Consider the following 11095-nt stretch of genomic DNA (forward strand, 5'->3'; position numbering starts at 1 on the left):
GCATGAAGAAAATTGAAGAAATATTTGGGAAAACGGTTCTAATTATTTTTTCGACTGAACTGAAATTCAGTTTTCTCCGGGGTGGAATACGTTATATCAGGACAGAAATATCATTAAAACCGTTTATCCCATATATTTGATAATTTTCTCCATACAAACTTCAAGCTCATTTAGCCCTTCCTTAGAGTTGATAGGTTCCGCTCAAATTTTCACGGTAGCTTCCGGGGGGTCCATATGAAAAAAGAGGGGTGTAACTTAGAATTTGTACAAGTTGATTTTTTTTCCACATAAAAATGGGCCACCTTACTGTTCAGTCAATGCAAATAAACGCCCGCCTTATCGCAAGTCAATTTTCTGCAGTCGACCACCGACACAGAGACTGATTGTGACCATCCAGCAACGTCAACGGTTGAGCGACGTGTGTGAACAGTGGTTAATTAATCATCCATCATCACCGAAGGAAAATTTCCACACAATCCTCCGGCTTCACTTTGGGAACGGCTATCGGCTACACTTGTGGTGATGACCAGAGTAGGGGCTTACTGTTCACATATTATATAGGTACAGACATACAGTTCAGTTCAACAGCGGGCATATTTTCGCCGCCTTTCGACAGCGAACGTAATAGGTTAAACAAATGCGGAAATTATGTGAGAATTTGAGTTCCTAATTGAAAATCATGTTTAACGAAATTAATTAGAGCAGAAATGAAAATTCATAGGCCGCTAATGACATACACATTCGTAACAACGGGTTGAAGCAATATGTTTGCATTTCTCCGAGTCATTTAGTCCGGTATGGTATGTTTGTTGATAGAAGTTTTGCAGTTTCGTCTATTTACTGTAACATAAATGATTTTATTGAATTGAACTCGAAATTTGAGATGGACTAATAGCATTAGGCGCCTTTCTTAGATAAGTGGTAACGTCCACAGCTACATATCAAAGCCATTCTGATCAGTCAAGAATCTTTTCGTAATATAAATTTCCTCGACTTCCCTGGGCATACTGTAACATCGTCCTGCCACACGATATAGGAATGTGGAAATGACAACTTTGACAAAGAAAATCATTCACCTAGTAACAGTGCGCATCGTACCTTCGTGCTGTGCGTACACGAATTCTCTCTGCTCTTGGAAGTTTTCTTAAAAACTACCTAAAGCAATAAAACAGTACTTTTCAGTGCTACATAAACAGTACTTTTCAGTGCTAAAATTAAAAAACGGTACTTTTCAGTGCTACTAAAACAGTACTTTTCAGTACTATTTTTTCTACTATTGATCCCTTTACGATCCTTGTTTGGACCCGTGCCTTCGATTTTTCGTTGGACCCGTTGGCGAAAGCTAGCGGTGGTAATCCTTCTTGGACACCGTCTTGGGAAAAAAACCTTTCGAAGGTCACGTCTTCTTTCGTTTATTAATTAAACATGGTATCAACAACAAACAAAAGGAAGGGTGAATCTCTGAATTCACTACTTCCTTCCAAAAAAGTGGGTTTTAAAACTGTCACTACACGTGACAAGAATGGAAGAAAGGACGCTTCCCCGGAATGCGAACTTTCTTCCAAGGGTGAAATGAATAATTGTATCGAAATGAGCAATCAGTTCGATGCTCTAGACAAATTTTCCGAACACCAAATCGAAGCAGCCTCTAGCCCAGGTTCTTTGATTCAAGTGAGGAAGCAAAGAGTGCCGCCTATCGTGGTCAGTTGTTCCGAATTTGGGGGATTTAGGCAGGAGATCTTAAACTCCATTATGGGAATCAAGGTTTCCTTCCAAATCGCAAAGAAAGGAGACTGTCGCGTTTTGCCGGAAACTCTTAAAGATCGTGAACTTCTTCTCAGACATCTTGAAGAGAAGAAGCACAATTTTTTTACTTATGACGACAAAACTGAACGTTTGTTCAAAGTTGTCTTGAAAGGTCTCTCAAGTGACTATAAGTCACCTGAAGAGATCAAAAATGGAATAAATGATTTACTTGGATTTTCCCCAGTCCAAGTAATCATTATGAAAAAGAGAACCCAATCTGGCATTGTTCGGAAAGGGCTTTCTCAAGAATATTATTTAGTTCACTCAAAAAAGAACTAAAGAATATTAAAGCTTTAGAAAAAGCTAAACTTATGTTCGATGTCCGTGTAACGTGGGAACATTTCCAGAAACCTGGAGGAAATTACCAGAACCCCACTCAGTGCCGTCGGTGCCAAAAGTGGGGTCATGGTACAAAAAATTGTCGCATGGATGCTAAATGCATGATTTGCGGAGGTTCTTCTCACGCTAAGGACGTCTGTCCTGTGAAAGAAGATACCAGAAAGTTTGAATGCGCCAATTGCAAGGGCCCTCATAAAGCTAACTTTTGGGAATGCCCTTCACGCAAGAGAGTCGTTGAGGCTCGTGCCAGGCAGATGAGGGATAATATCCGTTACGATAACGGCCGTTTCCGGAATTTGCCTGGTAGAGTATCGAACAATGCTCATTTTTCAGTTAACGATCGCTTGATCATGAATCATACCCATCAGGAAGAATCATGCTCATTCACAAACTAATTTTAATCTGTCGGGTAGCCGTTCGAATCTTTCAATTTCGAATGTACCCACGGTAAATCTAAATCACGGTAAAACCCACGGTAAATCCTTTGCCGATATCGTAGCAGGAAATTCGAACTCCTCCCCTGTTCGATCCATGGGTACCCATTCTACTTGTTTCAAATCAAATGGAAAAAACCCTACCGCCACAGGTAACTCCGCTTCTTCGTCTACCGGAAATTCTAATGGAAAATCACATGACATGTCTGCCTCTGATTTTAATTTTCTAACTGAACAATTGAATCTAATGATTGATGCAATGTTCAAAGCCACCACAATGACTGAAGCAGTCCAAGTAGGTGTAAAATTTACAAATCAAATTGTTATTGGATTACGTTTTTCTAATGGATCCAAATGGATCCGATTAATGAAATGTGAGCCCTTTATGTACGCTAAGACATCGCTCCGTATCAAGGCGATATCGGTAGGCGGGTGGTGTACGCACGTGCCTGTCGATTACAAGGTCCTTGGTTCGATGGTTTCATATAGCAAATGTAGGAATTTCAATCCGCTTTCTCGTGGCGAATTTTCATATCGGCTTTGTATGTATTTCTTTTTCTTCTTTCTGGCGTTACGTCCCAACTGGGACAAAGCCTGCTTCTCAGCTGAGTGTTCTTATGAGCACTTCCACAGTTATTAACTGAGAGCTTTCTATGCCAATTGACCATTTTTGCATGTGTATATCGTGTGGCAGGTACGAAGATACTCTATGCCCTGGGAAGTCGAGAAAATTTCCAACCCGAAAAGATCCTCGACCGGTGGGATTCAAACCCACGACCCTCAGCTTGGTCTTGCTGAATAGCTGCGCGTTTACCGCTACGGCTATCTGGGCCCAATATTTTGTAATGTATTTCTATAGTCCATTTGTCTGAGCGTAATATTTGTAGAGATTAACGCGTAACTATTCAGCAAGACCACAGCTAAGTGCCGTGGGTCCCGATCCCGCTGGTCGAGAATCTTTTCAAGTTGGAAAATTCTTCTATTTCCGAGGGCATAGAGTTTCTTTGTCAACTGTCGAAGAATATTTTTGTTAATCACTATGGGAGTACTAATATGAACATTAAATCGAGAAGCGGACTCTATCTCAGTAAGAAGGTCATGCCAGAAAGCAAAAAAAAAGAATAAATCAATTAAAAACCCACAAAACAGCATAAAGATCATGCTAATATTTGTGGGCTTCGTGGCCGTGCGGTTGGCGGCGTCAGTCGTTTAAGCGTATTGTGTCACGAAGCATGGGTTCGATTCCCGCTCCAGTAGGTGAAAACTTTTCGTCAAACGAAAAATTCATCACTGGGCTACTGGGTGTTCCGTGTTGTCCGTTGCCAAATGTTAGTGATCGTTCAGCCTGTACAGCCTTTGGCTGAAGACGGTGTAATTGTCTTGTCTTTTCAGTAATAATATCTCATTCCAAAGGTGGGTAAGGAGTTGTGGGAGGCGTGGTCAAATATGTCAAATTTTTGCGTGAAATAATTTGTGTTTACTCCAATGACTCAACAGAATAACCTTAGTTTGAAAGACGGGAAGATTTATGATGTTTTATATTAGCAGCCTTCTCGCCAAACATTTTTCTAACATTTTCTTTCTCGCAAGGCAGCGTCCATAAATGACGTAGCATTTTTTGGCCAATTTTTGACGCCCCCCTCCCCCATCGTAGCCTATTTTCCTATACCTAATACATGGCTCGTAGCAAAATCGTGGACTCCCCCCACCCCCTAAAATGCTACGTCATTTATGGACGGTCCCCAAGCATTCTGCCGAAAGAACGTCAAATGTTCAAAAGAAGGTAGACTCTCTATGAAAATAACAAATAGTTGGAACCATGTTGATAGGTTTATTTATCAGTTTGAACAATGCTATTTGTTCTTATGGCAACACGATAGAACAGTCTATTTATGAAAGAAGGGCAATTATCCAATGAAAATATAGACAGTATGAACAACAATAACTCTACCAGAATAACACGAAAATGGACCGGCAGAAAATTTCCTCACAGATTGCACATAGTACCATAGCTGAGAGAGAGGAGACAGCTAGCTTAGATCGCGAGCTCCCAAAAGACAAGGGAACCTGTCACCAACTGTCATTGGAAAACCGCACATCAAAATTCAAGTAAACGTGATTAAAATGTCTATGTTACATCACATTTTAAAAAGTTGAATAGCTAAAAATAGTTGAATGTTGGCAAACTTTTATTGATTTTATTATATCCATATCCTTTTTCATATTGAACAATAAGAAGTGAACATGATTTTGACCAACATAAGTTCATCTGACCGTTGTGCACAACCCAAGAATTGAAGAAAGATGTCAAAGAAGGCAAGAAAACATGCCGATTGTCAGCAAGCTGTTTCCTCTCTCTCTCTCTCAGTACCATAGTAGATGTTTGAGATTATTTAGTCTTAAAGGAAGTCTAAAGTTGGAAGGGATATGAGATTAAGAAAATTGATTTGAATGATATGAAAAAATTCCACCCGTAAAAATCCTCGATCTAATAAAAAAAAAACTAGCCCAACCCTCAATTACGTACTGAAAATTTGGGGGATAGAATCATTTAACTGCAAGTATTTTTCAGGGGATTCGCTGGAATATGTCTTATAAATTAGCAATTAAAAACAGTTTACAAATCAGAGTAGAAAAGAGAACGACAAAAATTAAAATCACGTAGAATGCTGTCAAATTGATATTTTTTATTTTTTAATTAAACATAAGAAAGTCACGATGCAATTGAGCAAGAATTTTCCAAACGATGAACAATGAAGTATTACTGGCGACGTTGGGCCTAGGGGGTGACTTTGACCACTCTTTTTAATGCATTTCATGGCGAAGATGAGCGTCAAAACTAAACTATGACCACAGACAAACAGACGTTACACTTAGAACGAATATCGATCAAAATCATAGTCACGAGGACATGTACGCTCAAACGCGAACAAAAACGATGCGAGCGCTGCGGGTGGTGAATTAGCCACCTACCATATTTTTGAAACGACCGTTAAAAAGGTGGTCGATGGACATTGATGAGAGTGTGACGTATGTTTGTCTGTGCTATGACAATTTAAAAAGGATTCTTGAAACTTGCCGCATTTTTTATGGTTTTGATATTATTTTGCCTTGAAAATAGTGGTCCAAAGTCACCCTTTTGGCCCAATGGCACACAAAACGACGGAACGTCATTGGTTTAAAATCTTTCCGGGAAATGGTATAGAACCGATGAACAATGTTTTTCATTTCCGGAATTCCCCTAGTAGAGTATCGAATAATGCTCATTTTTCAGTTGACGATCACTTGATTAAGAATCATACCCATCAGGTATTATTCACAAAACTATTTTCTCCCGTCGGAAAGCCGTTCGAATCTTTTAATTTCGAATGGATCTACCCAAGGAAAACCGAAGCCGATATCGTGGCAAATAATTTGAACTCCTCCCCTTTTTATACTACGAGTACCCGTTATAATTGTTCCAAATCAAATTGAAAAAACCCTGCCGCCACAGGAAACTGTAACTCCGCCTCTTCGTCTACCGAAAATTCTAACGATCACTCATCAGATAATATACCCACTTCAAGTGATATGTCTGCCTCTGATTTTAATTTTCTAACTGAACAATTGAATCTAATGATTGATGCAATGTTCAAAGCCACCACTATGACTGAAGCAGTCCAAGTTGGTGTGAAATTTACTAATCAAATTGTTATTGGATTACGTTCTTGTAATGGATCCAATAAATAATAATTGAAATATTTGAAATTGAAATGCTCGTTCTTTGAATGGTAAAGAGGATGAGCTGTTTAATTTTCTTTCAGCTAATAACGTGCATATAGCAGTTATTACTGAAACATATTTAAAACCTGGATCCAAACTCAAAATAAATCCAAACTATTGTTTATCGTAATGATCGACTTGATGGAGCATGTGGCGGAGTTGAAATCATCATTCATAGGCGTATAAAGCATCAACTGTTTTCGTCATTTGAAACAAAAGTTTTTAAAACTTTAGGTGTTTCTGTTGAAACACAGCTTGGTAAATATACTTTCATGCTCCGGACAGCAAGATACCAAATCTAAGTTTTTTTGTCATTGGTGACTTTAATGCCAAACATCGGTCATGGAATAATTTTCAAAGTAATTCCAACGGCACAATTTTATTTGATGAGTGCTCTTCAGGATATTTCTCAATTTAATACCTTGATAGCCCTACGTGTTTTTCCTCTTCTAGAAATCCATCTACGATTGATTTGGTCTTAACCGACTCTAGTCATCTTTGTAGCAAATTAGTTACTCATGCCTATTTTGATTCTGATCATGTCCCTGTTACATTTTCAATATTCCATGAAGCGATTCTCTATTCTATCTCAATTTCATCACTTAAAACAAAAATTATGGGCTTTTGAAATTATTCAATATTTCGCCTATCTCAATTATTTTTTCCTATCCCCTGTACAGGACCAAAATGTCGTTTATAATGATAAATAGGCAATGTTCTACATGGGATGTAAAGCCAAAGAAAAAAGATGAAATGAAAACAATTTTACACAGCCTCATAAAACCTATTAATTCAGCACTTTATTTGGAATGGGTGCAGAGAAATACACAGTTGGACAGTTATGCGTAGAAATTCAACAGTGGTACAAATTGACTTAGTATGCTTTTCATAGAGTTTTCAATCAAAGTATTTTTTTCTAATAATACAGGTTAAAATAGACTATTTGGCTATAAAAGCTCAAAAATGACAAAAAGTAACATGGGACAATTATGCGTATAACGGCAGACCTTTTTTTTAAGGCACTCCGTGCTCGTGGCCACTACTGTGCCGGACTCAGTTGATCTTGTAGCTTCTTTACCGATACAGATCTATTTTCAACTTATCTATATTTACATCTAGTTTCACTCTCTCCTATTCTTTTACTCTCACATCGAGCAGGTAGGAGAGAGCTCTGCTGTTAGTGAGGCTAGCTGCCTGCGAAGAGGGTCAGTTCGTCTCAGTCATCATCTGATACTGTCGGAGGATGGATGTGCTCCCCAAAGCACGGTCCTCCGTGAGGCGTCTTCTGGTGGCTGGACGGGTTTTTTTGTGGAGGGGCTGGGAATCGAACCCATGACCTTCCGCTTATGAAGCGAAAGCGATATTTTTTCTTCATACTTGCAAAAATGGAAGATTTCTCCTAATGTTTTCAAAACTCAACTGATAATATTCCCACATAAACCAAAAGCACTTTATATGAAACTTTCAAGTAGATATGTTATCACGATGAGAAGGGATCCAATAAATCGGTCAGTTGAAGTTAAGTATCTAGAACTCATGCTAGATAAAAATTTAACTTTCAAAAATCATTTGCATCCAAGCCAAATGTTCTTCTTCTTCTTTCTGGCGTTACGTCCCATCTAGGACAAAGCATGCTTCTCAGATTAGTGTTCTTAAAGACCACTTCCACAGTTATTAACTGAGAGCTTTCTTTGCCGATTGACCATTTTTTCATATGTATATCGTGTGGCAGGTACGAAGATACTCTATGCCCTGGGAATCGAGAAAATTTCCATTACGAAAAGATCCTCGACCAGCGGGATTCGAACCCACGACCCTCAGCATGGTCATGCTGAATAGCTGTGCGTTTACCGCTACGGCTGTCTGGGCAAGCCAAATGTAATAAATATATAAAATGTCTTCATCCCTTCATCCCCTTATTAGAAGAAAATCAAAACTTTGTCTTAAAAACACGCAATGTTGTATGCTTTATCAATATGGACTAGCTGTTGTAATACCAGGAATAAAGCTCTGCAGAGGATTCAAAATAAAATTTCAAAAAAGATTCTGAAGTTCCCTCCCTGGTATCAAATAGCCATAATTGAATTGGAACAAATATTATCATTATTCTTGGACAAAAACCGTTGCAATCTTCATTACCACGATTAATGCGTTATATATTACGGTTATGTTAGGTTCAATTAATTGAAAGCTTTTGCTGCTACGTTAAGTGAAATGTAATATGCTGTTAACCAAATGTTAAAAAAAATAATAATTTTGTTTTACCAAATAAGAATGAAAGTGTTGGCTAACACAGAACACCTAATTATAAGAAATTAATGTACTGTTTGAAATGACACTAATAAAGGAATTAAAAAAGGAAGATATGTCTGTATGTTCCGATTGTGTACGAACATTTTGAAATTGAACTATTTTTGTTGAGGATACAAAGTACAACAGAATATAGTTGTAGGTCCTGATTTTCAAATTCAACCCAGGTGGTTAACCCTTGAATGAAATGTCACACCTTTCAATTCGCATGAAGCTATGGTCATCTTTTGGTAGGATAATAATTAAATCATAGTATAAATAAAACAAGGAAAAGACTAATGCGTTACATTAACCTTATTCTATGGCTTGCAATGCATTACGATATTGACAGACAACCTAGTCCAGTGCATTGTTACTTTTTTTATGCTTATAAATAAGTAAATTCCGCCACCGTTGTGCATAATTTAAATAATTTATTGTTGCGGGCAAGAGCATATAAATATGTAGCCGATTTTTTTCTATGAAAAAAAAAATATTCACATACTTGTCGAACACCACTTTTGCTGTTGTTCATTGCAATCGTACAACCATAAAGCACTCGTAACGTTTGTTGGCGCCCGTGGCTCTGTTGGAGGATAACGTATAATAATACACCATCAGCAAGTGCTAATAGCGAACCTGATGGTCTGAAATTAAAAATCACACGTCCGTGGTGGATTGCACCAATTTTAGGCTCGTTACTCGATGCGATGCGGTGTCTTGTTTTCTCCATTCATGCGTTCGTTCTTTGCTGAGGAGAGGCAGGTACCTACTTATTAGGAGGTATCAAAATCGCCAACTGCCATGTGATTTGTATTAATTATACAAGTCGTTATGGTAATTTGAATCCCTTTTGTTTGCCATCGTTAATTGCAGGCGTCTTGAATTACCAACATATATTGCAAATGACATTTGATTCAGTTAAAAGATTTTCATCCGGTGCACATTTTCCGGTACATAATTGCCAGACAGGATGAAGTCGTGTTTTGTATTGTTGGCAGAATAAACCAGTTCTGGAACCGTTATATTTTAGTAGAACAGTATTTGGTACGATTACCTAAAAACAATGAACATCTTTTTTAATTTGCAATTAACTAGAGTTTAATTCATTAAGTATTACAAAACATAAAATAAACCATGCATGAGCGAAGCCTTGCATTGCCTATAGTGGTTAGAGTCCGCGGCTACGAGGCAAAGGCCATGCTAAAGGTGTCTGGGTTCGATTCCCGGTCGGTCCAGGATTTTTACGTAATGAAAATTTCCTTGACTTCCCTAGGCATAGAGTATAATCGTACCTGTCATACGGTATACGAATGCGGAAAAGGCAATTTTGGCAAAGATAGCTCTCAATTAATAACTGCCCGACTACAGGCTTGTAACAAAAATATAATAAAATTTTAACAGAATATGATATGCATATCATATTATGATACAATTTTGTTAGGCTCCGTTATCCATAGAACATAATAAAACAGAAATATAACATAATGTGTTTTATTTCCCTTTAAAATATTTTTTTGTTCATTTTTAACAACTTTATAACAAAATAAATAGATAGTTATGCATTTCAATAATATACAATATTATCGTATATCGAACAGTATTATAATTTTGATACTTTGTATCAAACATTATAACTTGGTTTGATATGTTTTTGATAGAATTAAAAAACATTTTGTTATGTTTATGTTACTATTCATACACTTTTTGTTATAATTTTAGTTATTTTAACAACATCCTGCATCAAGTTTGTAACAACCTATGTTCTAAAAAAACTTATAACATAATAACATATGCTGATATAATTTTGTTATGTACCCTTAGTCGGGTGTGGAAGTGCTCATAAGAAAACAAACTGAAAAGCAAGCTCAGTCCCAGTGGGGAAGTATTGCGAAGAAGAAGATGATGAGTTCGCAAACAAGCTTTCTGATTTTATTATTGAAATTCTTGAGGTGAAGAAGAGCCGGAGTTACCTCAAATCTTTAATTGTACAAATCTGATGAACCAAAACTAGCTATTGACCAATGGATCACGTTTCCAGCCGGAATGGCTGATTAGATCCAGATTTCTCTGCTCCTGATGATTTCTTGTAGGGCTTTGATTCACTTTTTTTTCGTTTTAGAATTGCGTTCCTACTGGGACCGAGCCTGCCTTTCAGCTTAGTGCTGGGGATTTTTTTTTAATTTCCGTACGGGTTTGGGCCGAAAGGTCTCAGATTTTCATAAAACTTTTTCCACAGGCAGAGCTCATCAATATATGAATAAAAAAAATAGAGAAAAAATCAGGGTCGCCTATTTTCCCGGAAAACTCAGTTGGACATTTTTTGTTTTCCTCTGACACTACTTATTTTGAAAAATCATAACTCAAGAACGAAGCATCGTAGAAACGAAGTTTTGTTATGAAAATGAAAGCAAATTTTCTCAGGAATAAAAAAAATAACTGGAAACAGTTTTCCACAAAATTTT

The sequence above is a fragment of the Aedes aegypti genome, chromosome 2 (assembly GCF_002204515.2).
Source record: "Aedes aegypti strain LVP_AGWG chromosome 2, AaegL5.0 Primary Assembly, whole genome shotgun sequence".
NCBI classification, from domain to species: domain Eukaryota; kingdom Metazoa; phylum Arthropoda; class Insecta; order Diptera; family Culicidae; genus Aedes; species Aedes aegypti.